This window comes from Salmo salar, chromosome ssa21 (assembly GCF_905237065.1).
Source record: "Salmo salar chromosome ssa21, Ssal_v3.1, whole genome shotgun sequence".
NCBI classification, from domain to species: Eukaryota; Metazoa; Chordata; class Actinopteri; order Salmoniformes; family Salmonidae; genus Salmo; species Salmo salar.
The window spans coordinates 3105520-3121357 of record NC_059462.1 but is presented as its reverse complement, the minus strand read 5'-3'; positions in this window follow the sequence as shown (position 1 = coordinate 3121357).

Sequence of the window (15838 nt, the reverse complement as noted above, 5' to 3'; positions counted from 1 at the left end):
CTGGCAGTTCGCAGCCTCTCCGTCGTACTCCTGGGGGAGGGAGAGACGAATCCCACTGGGACCAGGAGGAAGAGGGGTACTCAGAGGAGACCCCGGTTGTGCTGGTGGAGTCACTGGAAGAACTTCCTGTCTCTCCCAGCGCTCCATAGTCTGGACAACGCGGTCCATGGCGGTGCCAAGATGGTGGAGCATTGCTGCGTGCTCCCGGACGCGCTCCTGTAAGGAGCATGTAATTGAATGGGATTGGAACCAGGTGTGATGGAAGACAAGACAAAACCAAAGGAAAATGAAAAGAGGATCAGCGATGGCTAGAAGGTCGGTGACTTCGACTGCCTAACGCCGCCCAAACAAGGAGAGGGACCAACTTCGGCGGAAGTCGTGACAACAATAGAAAAATCTATATACAGTGTGGGCAAATGAAGTAAGGAGGTCAGGCAATAAATAGGCCAATAGTGGCGAAGTAATTAGAATTTATCAATTTACACTGGAGTGATATATGTGCAGATGAGGATGTGCATGTAGAAATACTGGTGTGCAAAAGAGCAGAAAAACAAAAAAGGATGAGGTAGGTAGTTGGTTGAATGGGCTATCTACAGATGGGCTGTGTACAGCAGCAGGGATCGGTAAGCTGCTCTGACAGCTGACGCTTAAAATTAGTGAGGAAGATATAAGTCTCAAACTTCAGTGATTTTTGCAATGTGTTCCAGTCATTGGCAGCAGAGAACTGGAAGGATAGGTGGCCAAAGGAGGTGTTGGCTTTGGGGATGACCAGTGAGATATACCTGCTGGAGTGTGTGCTACGGGTGGGTGTTGCTATGGTGACCAGTGAGCTGAGATAAGGTGGAGCTTTACCTAGCAAAGACATAGATGACCTGGAGCCAGTGGGTTTGGCGACGAATATGTAGTGAGGACCAGCCAACGAGAGCATACAGGTCGCAGTGGTGGGTAGTATATGGGTCTTTGGTGACAAAACAGATGGCACTGTGATAGACTGCATCCAATTTGCTGAGTAGAGTGTTGGAGGCTATTTTGCAAATGACATCGCCGAAGTCAAGGATCGGTAGGATGGTCAGAATTACTAGGGTATGTTTGGCAGCATGAGTGAAGGAGGCTTTGTTGCGAAATAGAAAGCCGATTCTAGATTTTAGTTTGGATTGGAGATGCTTAATGTGAGTCTGGAAGGAGAGTTTACAGTCTAGCCATACACCTAGGTATTTATAGTTGTCCACATATTCTAAGTCAGAACCGTCCAGAGTAGTGATGCTAGTCGGGCGGGCGGGTGCGGGCAGCGAACGATTGAAGAACATGCATTTCGTTTTACTAGCATTTAAGAGCAGTTGGAGGCCACGGAAGGAGTGTTGTATGGCGTTGAAGCTCATTTGGAAGTTTGTTAACAGTGTCCAAAGAAGGGCCAGATGTATACAGAATGGTGTCGTCTGCGTAGAGGTGGATCAAAGAATCACCTGCAGCAAGAGCGATATCATTGATATATACAGAGAAAAGAGTCTGCCTGAGAATTGAACCCTGTGGCATCCCCATAGAGACTACCAGAGGTCTGGATAACAGGCCCTCCGATTTGACACACTGAACTTTATCTGAGAAGTAGTAAGTTAACCAGGTGAGGCAGTCATTAGAGAAACCAAGGCTGTTGAGTCAGCCTTGGCCAGGTCGATGAAGATGGCTGCACAGTACTGTCTTTTATCAATGGCGGTTATGATATCGTTTACAATCTTGAGCGTGGCTGAGGTGCACCCGTGCACCTCATTAGGAATAGAAACCACGTGTTATTGACTTGGTTTCCACCATGTGGTCATTTTGCCTCCTTTTATTGTGTGACTTATTATCTTGATAATATTGCTTAGTAACATGGTATTTCAAATGTCTTTCTGTGGTGTGTGCGGCCTTGTTGACATATAACTGTTAACAATAATAATAACAATTGTTATTCTATTCCCACTGTTTCCACATACCTCTCCACTGCGAGTCATACTCACTTATTTTGGACCCTGCTGCAACTCCTTGCTAGTCAAGCTCCCTACCTCTGCAATTGATCCAGAATGCAATTATATCTGCTGTTAAACCTCTCCATGTTCTCCTGTCTCCATGTTCTCCACTTGCTTTATGCAGCTGCTTGTATACAATTTAAGATGCTGTTGCTTGCTGGCCTTCAGTACTCCTTTCCAACAACATGTGTGTGTTTTCCCAAGCTGATGCAACCCTTCACCCCTATTGCATTGTCACTTCATGTGTTGCTTGCCTAGTATGTATTTGTGACTGAAATGATTAACATGTGTCACACGTATGAATCACCCATAAGCCTACGACACAATGCCTGTCTCCATGATGAATAAATACCTGGAACTATGAAGTGCTCCTTAGAGAAAATTATCAGGATTTCATGTGTTGTTGTTATATTTGTATTTTCTGCCTTGTTAAGCCAAAGATAACATTCCAAATGTGCATGGACAGTAAAGTTGTAATTAACATAGTGACAGATTGATTCAGGTTTGAAGTCTTATCTATTGAAAATAGGCGTACAGCGCCTTCAGAAAGCATTCACACTCCTTGACCTTTTACACATTCTGTTGTGTTACAGCCTGAAATTAAAATGGGTTAAATTGAGATTGAGATACACACAATACCCCTCAAAGTGGTATGATGTTCTTCAAAATTTAGAAAACTTTATTATAAGTGAACAGCTGAAATGTCTTCAGCCTAAATATACTGCTCCAAAAAATAAAGGGAACACTTAAACAACACAATGTAACTCCAAGTCAATCACACTTCTGTGAAATCAAACTGTCCACTTAGGAAGCAACACTGATTGACAATAAATTTCACATGCTGTTGTGCAAATGGAATAGACAATAGGTGGAAATTATAGGCAATAAGCAAGACACCCCCAATAAAGGAGTGGTTCTGCAGGTGGAGACCACAGACCACTTCTCAGTTCCTATGCTTCCTGGCTGATGTTTAAGTCACTTTTGAATGCTGGCGGTGCTTTCACTCTAGTGGTAACATGAGACGGAGTCTACAACCCACACAAGTGGCTCAGGTAGTGCAGCTCATCCAGGATGGCACATCAATGCGAGCTGTGGCAAGAAGGTTTGCTGTGTCTGTCAGCGTAGTGTCCAGAGCATGGAGGCGCTACCAGGAGACAGGCCAGTACATCAGGAGACGTGGAAGAGGCCGTAGGAGGGCAACAACCTTGCAGCAGGACCGCTACCTCCGCCTTTGTGCAAGGACAAGCAGGAGGAGCACAGCCAGAGCCCTGCAAAATGACCTCCAGCAGGCCACAAATGTGCATGTGTCTGCTCAAACGGTCCGAAACAGACTCCATGTGGGTGGTATGAGGGCCCGACGTCCACAGGTGGGGGTTGTGCTTACAGCCCAACACCGTGCAGGACGTTTGGCATTTGCCAGAGAACACCAAGATTGGCAAATTCGCCACTGGCGCCCTGTGCTCTTCACAGATGAAAGCAGGTTCACACTGAGCACGTGACAGACGTGACAGAGATGGAGATGCCGTGGAGAACGTTCTGCTGTCTGCAACATCCTCCAGCATGACCGGTTTGGCGGTGGGTCAGTCATGGTGTGGGGTGGCATTTCTTTGGGGGGCCGCACAGCCCTCCATGTGCTCGCCAGAGGTAGCCTGACTGCCATTAGGTACCGAGATGAGATCCTCAGACCCCTTGTGAGACCATGTGCTGGTGCGGTTGGCCCTGGGTTCCTCCTAATGCAAGACAATGCTAGACCTCATGTGGCTGGAGTGTGTCAGCAGTTCCTGCAAGAGGAAGGCATTGATGCTATGGACTGGCCCGCCCGTTCCCCAGACCTGAATCCAATTGAGCACATCTGGGACATCATGTCTCGCTCCATCCACCAACACCACGTTGCACCACAGACTGTCCAGGAGTTGGCGGATGCTTTAGTCCAGGTCTGGGAGGAGATCCCTCAGGAGACCATCCGCCACCTCATCAGGAGCATGCCCAGGCATTGTAGGGAGGTCATACAGGCACGTGGAGGCCACACACACTACTGAGCCTCATTTTGACTTGTTTTAAGGACATTACATCAAAGTTGGATCAGCCTGTAGTATAGTTTTCCACTTTAATTTTGAGTGTGACTCCAAATCCAGACCTCCATGGGATGATAAATTGGATTTCCATAGATTCTTTTTGTGTGATTTTGTTGTCAGCACATTCAACTATGTAAAGAAAAAAGTATTTAATAAGATTATTTCTTTCATTCAGATCTAGGATGTGTTGTTTAAGTGTTCCCTTTATTTTTTTGAGCAGTGTACATTCAGAAGTACTAATGTGATTAATAAGTCACATAATTTTACATTTACATACATTTTAGTCATTTAGCAGACGCTTTTTTTTCTTTTTTTCCATAATAAGGACTCTGTGTGCACTAATAGTGTATAATATGATTTTTTTATTAATACGTCATCTCTGTACCTCTGACATACAATTATCTGTAAGGTCCCTCAGTCGAACACAGATTCAATCACAAAGACCAAGGAGGTTTTTGAAGGCCTCACAACGAAGGGCACCTATTGGTAGATGGGTAAAAAAAGCAGACATTGAAAACCCCTTTGAACATAGTGATGTTATTAATTACACTTTGCATGGTGTATCAATACACCCAGTCATTACAAAGATACAGATATCCTTACAAACTCAGTTGCCGAAGTGGAAGGAAATAGCTCTGGGATTTCACCATGAGGCCAATGGTGACTTTAAAACAGTAACAGAGTTTAATGGATGTGATAGGAGAAAACTGAAGATGGATAAACAACATTGTAGTTTCTCCATAATAATAACCCAATTGAAAGAGTGAAAAGAAGGAAGCCTGTATAGAATACACATTTTCCAAAACATGTATCCTGTTTGCAACAAGGCACTAAATAATACTGCAAAAATGTGGAAAAGCAATACATTTTTGTCCTGAATAGAAAGTGTTATGTTTCGGGCAAATCCAAGACAACACATTACTGAGTACCACTCTCCAAATTTTCAAGCATAGTGGTGACTGCATCATATTATGGGTATGCTTGTAATCGTTAAGGACTGGGGAGTCATTCAGTATAAAAAATAAATGGAATAGAGCTAAACACAGGAAAAAGCTGTAAATACTGCCAAAGGTTGACTCAGGTGGTTGAAAACGTATCGTATCAAGCTACAGTTGAAGTCGGAAGTTTACATAGACTTAGGTTGGAGTCATTAGCCCGTTGGGGGTAGGGGGCAGTATTGACACGGCCGGATTAAAAATGGACCCGATTTAATCTGGTTACTACTCCTGCCCAGTAACTAGAATATGCATATAATTATTGGCTTTGGATAGAAAACACCCTAAAGTTTCTAAAACTGTTTGAATGGTGTCTGTGAGTATAACAGAACTCATATGGCAGGCAAAAACCTGAGAGGATTCTATATGGGAAGTGGCCTGTCTGACAAGTTGTTGTTCATCTGGGCTCTTTTTATTGAAGACTGAGGATCTTTGCGCTAACGTGACACTTCCTACGGCGCAGAGCCCGGGAAAAAGCTGAACGATATCGAGGCAGCCTCTGGCTGAAACACATTATCGCTTTTGGCAAGTGGCCGATCAGAGTACTATGGGCTTAGGCGCGTGCCCGAGTCGACCCCATGCTTTATTTTCTTTCGTCTGTTTACCTAAATGCAGATTCCCGGTCTGAATATTACCGCTTTTTTATGAGAAAAATGGCATAAAAATTGATTTTAAACAGCGGTTGACATGCTTCGAAGTACGGTAATGGAATATTTAGAATTGTTTGGTAACGAAATGCGCCATGCTCGTAACCCTTATTTACCCTTTCGGATAGTGTCTTGAACGCACAAACAAAACGCCGCTATTTGGATATAACTATGGATTATTTGGGACCAAACCAACATTTGTTATTGAAGTAGAAGTCCTGGGAGTGCATTCTGACGAAGACAGCAAAGGTAATAACATTTTTCTTATAGTAAATCTGACTTTGGTGAGTGCTAAACTTGCTGGGTGTCTAAATAGCTAGCCCTGTGATGCCGGGCTATCTACTGAGAATATTGCAAAATGTGCTTTCACCGAAAAGCTATTTTAAAATCGGACATATCGAGTGCATAGAGGAGTTCTGTATCTATAATTCTTTAAATAATTGTTATGCTTTTTGTGAACGTTTATCGTGAGTAATTTAGTAAATTCACCGGCAGTGTTCGGTGGGAATGCTAGTCACATGCTCGTCACATGCTAATGTAAAAAGCTGGTTTTTGATATAAATATGAACTTGATTGAACAAAACATGCATGTATTGTATAACATAATGTCCTAGGTGTGTCATCTGATGAAGATCATCAAAGGTTAGTGCTGCATTTAGCTGTCTTCTGGGTTTTTGTGACATTATATGCTAGCTTGAAAAATGGGTGTCTGATTATTTCTGGCTGGGTACTCTGCTGACATAATCTAATGTTTTGCTGCAGATGGGGACAAAGATTGTACTTTTTGAAGAAATGTCTTCTGGTCTGATGAAACACAAATAGAACTGTTTAGGCCATAATGACCATGTAGGGAAAAGGGGGACTCTTGCAAGCCGAAGAACACCATCCCAGCCGTGAAGCACGGGGCTGGCAGCATCTGTTGTGGGGGTGCTTTACTGCAGGAGGGACTGGTGCACTTCACAAAATAGATGGCATCATGGGGATGGAAAATTATGTGGATATATTGAAGCAACATCTCAAGACATCAGTCAGGAAGTTAAAGCTTGGTCGCAAATGGGTCTTCCAAATGGACAATGACCACAAGCATCATTCCATCATTGTGGCAAAATGCTTTAAGGACAACAAAGTTAAGGTATTGGAGTGGTCATCACAAAGCCCTGACCTCAATCCTATAGAAAATTTGTAGGCAGAACTGAAAAATTGTGTGCGAGCAAGGAGGCCTACAAATCTGACTCAGTTACACGAGCTCTGTCAGGAGGAATGGGCCAAAAAACTTCTGACCCACTGGGAATGTGATGAAAGAAATAAAAGCTGAAATTAATAATTCTCTCTACTATTATTCTGACATTTCACATTCCTAAAATGAAGTGGCAATCATAACTGACCTAAGACAGGGAATTTTTACAAGGATTAAAAGTCAGGAATTGTGAAAAACTGAGTTCAAAAGTATTTGACTAACGTGTATGTAAACTTCCGACTTCAACTGTATATTCGTTTTTCATAATTCTTTTTTTACAAATGTTACATTTTTTCCCCACTCTGACAGAGTATTTTGTGTACATCGTTGACAAAAAGTGACAATTAAATCCATTTTAATCCCCCTTTGTTACACAACAAAATGTGTAAATGCCACTGTACAGTGAGGGGGAAAAGTATTTGATCCCCTGCTGATTTTGTACGTTTGCCCACTGACAAAGAAATTATCAGTCTATAATTTTAATGGTAGGTTTATTTGAACAGTGAGAGACAGAATAACAACCAAAAAAATCCATAAAAACGCATGTCAAAAATGTTATAAAATAGAGTCCTGTAGACTCTATGGAAAACAACACAGCAGAAACAATAAGGATATATTGATCAGCACCGGGTACATAAATTGGAAGAGAGCTCTGGACTCATTCCGTGACCATGAAAAAATACGCTATTCACAAACAAACAATGGAGTAGTCTAGAGCAGTGTATCCCAACTTCAGTCTTCAAGTACCGCCAACAGTACACATTTATTGAAGCCCTGGACAAATACACCTGATTCCTCATGTCGAGTAATCATCAAGCCCTAAATGAGTTGAAGGAGGTGTTTGTCCCAGGCTACAACACAAATGTGTGCTGTTGGGGGTACTCGAGGACTGGAGTTAAGAAACGCTGGTGTAGGGCATGGAGACGTTGTAGAGCAACTGAAAGCTGCAAGTGTGTGAGATTCAGAAGAGGCGGGATTACCTCCGAATTTTTAGGGAAACATGATGTAGCCTTCCGTGGCAACTATGAGATGGAGTCAAACAATAACCAGGGGAACTTTCTCAAGTTCATGAAGGTCCTTAAACAATTCGATCCATACCTCCAGAATTTCAAGGCTCCTTCTTACAGCACCAACCTGTCCCAAGTCTCTCAAAATGAGACAATAATTGAGTACTGGCAGTGTCTGCTGTAGTAGGTGTGAAAGTTCAATTTACCTGAATGTCTTGAATTATATTTACACACACACACACACGCCGCACGCACGCACGCACACACACGCACACATATACAGTATCAGTCAAAAGATTGGAAAAACCTAGTCATTCAAGGGTTTTTCTACATTTTAAAGACATCATGAAATAACACATATGGAATCATGTAGTAACCAAAAAGTAGCCAACCTTTGCCTTGAAAGCTTTGCCCACTCTTGGCATTCTCTCAACCAACTTCATGAGGTAGTCACCTGGAATGCTTCTCAATTAACAGGTGTGCCTTGTTAAAAGTTAATTTGTGGGATTTCTTTCCTTCTTAATGTGTTTGAGACAATCAGTTCTGTTGAGACAAGGTAGGGATGGTATACAGAAGATAGCCTTATCTGGTAAAAGACTAAGTCCATATTATGGCAAAGAAACCTAAAATAAGAAAAGAGAACTGACTGTCCATCATCACTTTAAGACGTGAAGGTCACTCAATGTGGATCATTTCAAGAACTTTGAAAGTTTCTTCAAGTGCAGTCGCAAAAACCATCAAGCACTATGATGAAACTGGGTCTCATGAGGACCGCCACAGGAAAGGAAGACCCAGAGTTACCTCTGCTGTAGAGGATAAGTTCATTAGAGTTAACTGCACCTCAGATTGCTGCCCAAATAAATGCATCACAGAGTTCAAGTAACAGACACATCTCAACATCAATTCTTCAGAGGAGACTGCATGAATCAGGAGGAGGTGTGATGGTGTGGAGGTGCTTTGCTGGTGTGATTTCTGTGATTTATTTAGTATTCAAGGCACACTTAACCAGCATGGCTAAATCAGCATTCCATCCCATCTGGTTTGCGCATAGTGGGACTATCATTTGTTTTTCAACAGGACAATGACCCAACACACCTCCAGGCTGTCTAACGGCTATTTGACCAAGAAGGAAAGCGATGGAGTGCTGCATCAGACGACCTGACCTCCACAATCACCCGACCTCAACCCAATTGAGATGGTTTGGGATAAGTTGGACCCCAGAGTGAAGGAAAAGCAGCCAACAAGTGCTCAGCATATGTGGGATCTCCTTCACGACTGAGCATTCTTGGTGAAGCTGGTTGAGAGAATGCCAAGAGTGTGCAAAGCTGTCATCAAGGCAGGGTGGCTACTACTAATCTAAAACATATTTTGGTTACTACATGATTCCATACATAGTAAAAATAAAAACCCTTGAATGAGTAGGTGTGTCCAAACTTTTGACTGGTACAGTATATAAACTCAGCAAAAAAAGAAACGTCCCTTTTTCAGGACTGTATCTTTCAAAGATAATTCGCAAAAACCCAAATAACTTCACATATCTTCATTGCAAAGGGTTTAAACACTGTTTCCCATGCTTGTTCAATGAACCATAAACAATTAATGAACATCCACCTGTGGAACGGTTGTTAAGACACTAACAGCTTACAGACGGTAGGCAATTAAGGTCCGTCACGGTCTGGGGCGGTGTGTCACAGCATCATCGGACTAAGTTTGTTGTCATTACAGGCAATCTCAACACTGTGCGTTACAGGGAAGACATCCTCCTCCCTCATGTGGTACCCTTCCTGCAGGCTCATCCTGACATTACTGTGAAGCATGACAACGCCACCAGCCATACTGCTCATTCTGTGAGTGATTTCCTGCAATGTCAGTGTTCTGCCATGGCCAGCGAAGAGCCCGGATCTCAATCCCATTGAGCATGTCTGGGACCTGTTGGATCGGAGGGTGAGGGCTAGGGCCATTCCCCCCAGAAATGTCCGGGAACTTGCAGGTACCTTGGTGGAAGAGTGGGGTAACATCTCACAGCAAGAACTAGAAAATCTGGTGCAGTCCATAAGGAGGAGATGCACTGCAGTACTTAATGCCGCTGGTGGCAACACCAGATGCTGACTGTTACTTTTGATTTTGACCCCCCCTTTGTTCAGACACATTATTCCATTTCTGTTAGTCACGTTTTTTTTAAAGTTAGGTTTTTTTTACCTTTATTTAACCAGGTAGGCTAGTTGAGAACAAGTTCTCATTTGCAACTGCGACCTGGCCAAGATAAAGCATAGCAGTTCGACACATACAACACAGAGTTACACATGGAAAGAACAAAACATACAGTCAATAATACAGTGCAAAAAAGAAAACAAAAGTCTATATACAGTGAGTGCAAATTAGGTAAAATAAGGGAATTAAGGCAATAAATAGGCCATGGTGGAGAAGTAATTACAATATGGCAATTAAACACTGGGATGGTAGATGTGCAAAAGATGGATGTGCAAGTAGAGATACTGGGGTGCAAAAGGAGAAAAATAAATAAATAAATACAGTATGGGGATGAAGTAGATAGATGGACTGTTTACAGATGGCCTATGAACAGGTGCAGTGATCTGTGAGCTTAAAGCTAGTGAGGGAGATGGGAATCTCCAGCTTCAGTGATTTTTGCAGTTCGTTCCAGTCAGTGGCAGCAGAGAACTGGAAGGAAAGGCGACCAAAGGAGGAATTGGCTTTGGGGGTGACCAGTGAGATATACCTGCTGGAGCGCGTGCTACAAGTGGGTGCTGCTAGGGTGACCAGCGAGCTGAGATAAGGCAGGGCTTTACCTAGCAGAGACTTGTAGATAACCTGTAGCCAGTGGGTTTGGCGACGAGTATGAAGTGAGGGCCAGCCAACAAGAGCGTACAGGTCGCAGTGGTGGGTATGGGGCTTTGGTGACAAAACGGATGGCACTGTGATAGACTGCATCCAGTTTGTTGAGTAGAGTGTTGGAGGCTATTTTATAGATGACATTGCCGAAGTCTAGGATCGGTAGGATGGTCAGTTTTACGAGGGTGTTTAGCAGCATGAGTGAAGGATGCTTTGTTGCGAAATAGGAAGCCGATTCTAGATTTAATTTTGTATTGGAGATGCTTAATGTGAGTCTGGAAGGAGAGTTTACAGTCTAGCCATACACCTAGGTATTTGTAGTTATCCACGTATTCTAAATCAGAGCCGTCCAGAGTAGTGATGCTGGATGGGCGGGCAGGTGCGGGCAATGATCGGTTGAATAGCATGCATTAGTTTTATTTGCGTTTAAGAACATTTGGAGGCCACGGAAGGAGAGTTGTATGGCATTGAAGCTCGTCTGGAGGTTAGTTAACACAGTGTCCAAAGAATGGCCAGAAGTATACAGAATGGTGTCGTCTGCATAGAGGTAGATCAGAGAATCCCCAGCAGCAAGAGCAACATCATAGATGTATACAGAGAAGAGAATCTGCCTGAGAATTGAACCCTGTGGCACCCCCATAGAGACTGCCAGAGGTCCGGGCAGCAGGCCCTCCGATTAGACACACTGAACTCTATCAGAGAAGTAGTTGGTGAACCAGGCGAGGCAATCATTTGAGAAACCAAGGCTGTTGAGTCTGCCGATAAGAATGTGGCGATTGACAGAGTCGAAAGCCTTGGCCAGGTCGATGAATACAGCTGCACAGTAATGTCTCTTATCGATGGCGGGTATGATATCGTTAAGGACCTGAGCGTGGCTGAGGTGCACCCATGACCGGCTCTGAAACCAGATTGCATAGCGGAGAAGGTACGGTGGGATTCAAAATGGTCGGTAATCTGTTTGTTAACCTGTTAGGGCTAGGGGGCAGTATTTGCACGGCTGGATAAAAAAAATGTACCCGATTTAATCTGGTTACTAATCCTACCCAGTAACTAGAATATGCATATACTTATTATATATGGATAGAAAACACTCTAAAGTTTCTAAAACTGTTTGAATGGTGTCTGTGAGTATAACAGAACTCATTTGGCAGGCAAAACCCTGAGACATTTTCTGACAGGAAGTGGATACCTGATGTGTTGTATTACCTTTAAACCTATGCCATTGAAAAACACAGGGGCTGAGGAATATTTTGGCACTTCCTATTGCTTCCACTAGATGTCACCAGCCTTTACAAAGTGTTTTGAGTCTTCTGGAGGGAGATCTGACCGAACAAGAGCCATGGAACGATGATGGCCCATTAGACACCTGGCAAGCGAGTTCATGTTGGGTACCCTCGTTCCAATACGTTATAAAAGAGAATGCATTCGTCCACCTTGAATATTATTCATGTTCTGGTTAAAAAGGCCCTAATGATTTATGCTATACAACGTTTGACATGTTTGAACGAACGTAAATATATTTTTTCCCCTCGTTCATGAAGTGAAGTCCGGCGGGCTTAGATCATGTGCTAACAAGACGGAGATTTTTGGACATAAATGATGAGCTTTTTTGAACAAAACTACATTCGTTATGGACCTGTGATACCTGGAAGTGACATCTGATGAAGAGAATCAAAGGTAATGGATTATTTACATAGTATTTTCGATTTTAGATCTCCCCAACATGGCGGCTAGTCTGTATCGCAACGCGTATTTTTCTGGGCGCAGTGCTCAGATTATTGCAAAGTGTGATTTCCCAGTAAGGTTATTTTTAAATCTGGCAAGTTGATTGCGTTCAAGAGATGTAAATCTATAATTCTTTAAATGACAATATAATATTTTACCAATGTTTTCTAATTTTAATTATTTAATTTGTGGTGCTGACTTGAATGCCGGTTATTGGAGGAAACGATTTCCTGAACATCAACGCCACAGTAAAACGCTGTTTTTGGATATAAATATGAACTTGATAGAACTAAAAATGCATGCATTGTCTAACACAATGTCCTAGGAGTGTCATCTGTTGGAGATTGTAAAAGGTTAGTGCATCATTTTAGCTGATTTATGGTTTTGGTGACGCCTGTCTTTGAATTGGCACAACATTACACACAACTCTTGTAAATGTACTGTCCTAACATACTCTAAATTTATGCTTTCGCCGTAAAACCTTTTTGAAATCGTAAAACGTGGTTAGATTAAGGAGATGTTTATCTTTCAAAGGGTGTAAAATAGTTGTATGTTTGAAAAATTTGAATTTTGACATTTATTTGGATTCAAATTTGCCGCTCTTGAAATGCACCTGCTGTTGATGGAGTGCAGCCCATAGAGGTTAATTTATCAAATCAATTCTCTATGTGTAATTATTATTACATTATTAAACTAATCATGTAAACTTGAATTAACTAGGAAGTTGGGGCACTACGGAAAAATGTTTAGAGTCTCTATTTCCCGAATCAACACTTCAGATATTTTCATATCTTATCAATTAGTCTTCCATTAATGATTATTAATTTTTACCTCATTTGTCTCATTCCAAACATCGTAAAATTCATGGTTATCCTGTTGGGGATAGGGGCAGTATTTGCACGGCCGGATAAAAAACGTACCCGATTTAATCTGGTTACTACTCCTGCCCAGTAACTAGAATATGCATATAATTGTTTGATTTGGATAGAAAATACCCTAAAGTTTCTAAAACTGTTTGAATGGTGTCTGAGTATAACAGAACTCATATGGCAGGCCAAAACCTGAGAAGATTCCAAACAGGAAACACCCTCTCTGACCATTTCTTGGCTTTCTTTGTCATCTCTATCCAAAACAAAGGATCTCTGCTGTAACGTGACACTTTCTAAGGCTCCCATAGGCTCTCAGAAGGCTCCAGAACGTTGAATGATGACTCTGCAGTTACTGGCTGAAAAACAGTAGCGCATTTGGTAAGTGGTCGATCTGAGAACAATGAGACGGGCGCGCGCTGCACGTGAAGAGTCCATTTTCTTCTTTGAGTCTTTGAACGAAAACAACTTCTCCCGGTCGGAATATTATCGGTATTTTACGAGAAAAATCGCATAAAAATTTATTTTAAACAGCGTTTGACACGCTTCGAAGGACGGTAATGGAATATTTTGAATTTTTTTGTCACGATATGCGCCGGCGCATCACCCTTCGGATAGTGTCTTGAACGCACAAACAAAACGCCGCTATTTGGATATAACTATGGATTATTTGGAACCAAACCAACATTTGTTGTTTAAGTAGAAGTCCTGGGAGTGCATTCTGACGAAGAACAGCAAAGGTAATCCAATTTTTCTTATAGTAAATCTGAGTTTGGTGAGTACCAAACTTGGTGGGTGTCAAAATAGCTATCCTGTGATACAGAACTCCTCTATGCACTCGATATGTCCGATTTTAAAATAGCTTTTCGGTGAAAGCACATTTTGCAATATTCTCAGTAGATAGCCCGGCATCACAGGGCTAGCTATTTAGACACCCAGCAAGTTTAGCACTCACCAAAGTCAGATTTACTATAAGAAAAATGTTATTACCTTTGCTGTCTTCGTCAGAATGCACTCCCAGGACTTCTACTTCAATAACAAATGTTGGTTTGGTCCCAAATAATCCATTGTTATATCCAAATAGCGGCGTTTTGTTCGTGAGTTCAAGACACTATCCGAAAGGGTAAATAAGGGTTTCGAGCATGGCGCAATTCGTGACAAAAAAATTCTAAATATTCCATTACTGTACTTCGAAGCATGTCAACCGCTGTTTAAAATCAATTTTTATGCCATTTTTCTCATAAAAAAGCGATAATATTCCGACCGGGAATCTGCGTTTAGGTAAACAGACGAAAGAAAATAAAGCATGGGGTCGACTCGGGCACGCGCCTAAGCCCATAGTACTCTGATCGGCCACTTGCCAAACGCGATAGTGTGTTTCAGCCAGAGGCTGCCTCGATATCGTTCAGATTTTTCCCGGGCTCTGAGAGCCTACGGGAGCCGTAGGAAGTGTCACGTTATAGCAAAGATCCTCAGTCTTCAATAAAAAGAGCCAAGATGAAACACAACTTGTCAGACAGGCCACTTCCTGCATGGAATATTCTCAGGTTTTGGCCTGCCATAAGAGTTCTGTTATACTCACAGACACCATTCAAACAGATTTAGAAAGTTTAGGGTGTTTTCTATCCAAAGCCAATAATTATATGCATATTCTAGTTACTGGGCAGGAGTAGTAACCAGATTAAATCGGGTATGTTTTTTATCCGGCCGTGTCAATACTGCCCCCTAGCCCTATCAGGTTAAAATGGTGTAAAATAGTCATATGTTTGAGAAATTGAAGTAATAGCATTTCTAAGGTATTTGAATTTCGCGCCACGGGATTCCACTGGCTGTTGACTAGGGTGGGACGCAAACGTCCCACCTAGCCCAGAGAGGTTATCTGCACGAACCCTAGTCTCCAAAATGAATCAGCAATATACAAATTGGCTTAATTATTTATTTACTAACTAACTAAATAATCACAGAAATACATAACAAACAAAGATTAGATATTGGTTACTAACAATGATAGAACAGTCCCTAGCGGTCTAAGCTGATTTGATGGCTTGGTAGACAAAAAGGAAAGGGGAGGGGACTGAGAAAGAGAGGGAAAGACAAAATTAACTCTCTACACACAGTCTATAATTATATTCATTGAAATGCTAATCCTTTGCACATGAATGGCCGCTCATTCGAGAATAATCGTCGCTATTCTCATTCTAGACGTACATAATTTCTAGCTGCAGACTAGTAATTATACATCTAAGATTTGTTCTTATTCTGTTGTGATCGATACTCTCAGAGTTTAACCTCTCTGGGCTAGGCGGGACGAATTCGTCCCACCTACGTAACAGCCACTGGCAGCCTGTGGCGCGATTTTCAAAACCTTAAAAATCCTATTACTTCAATTTCTCAAACATATGACTATTTTACAGCCATTTAAAGATAAGACTC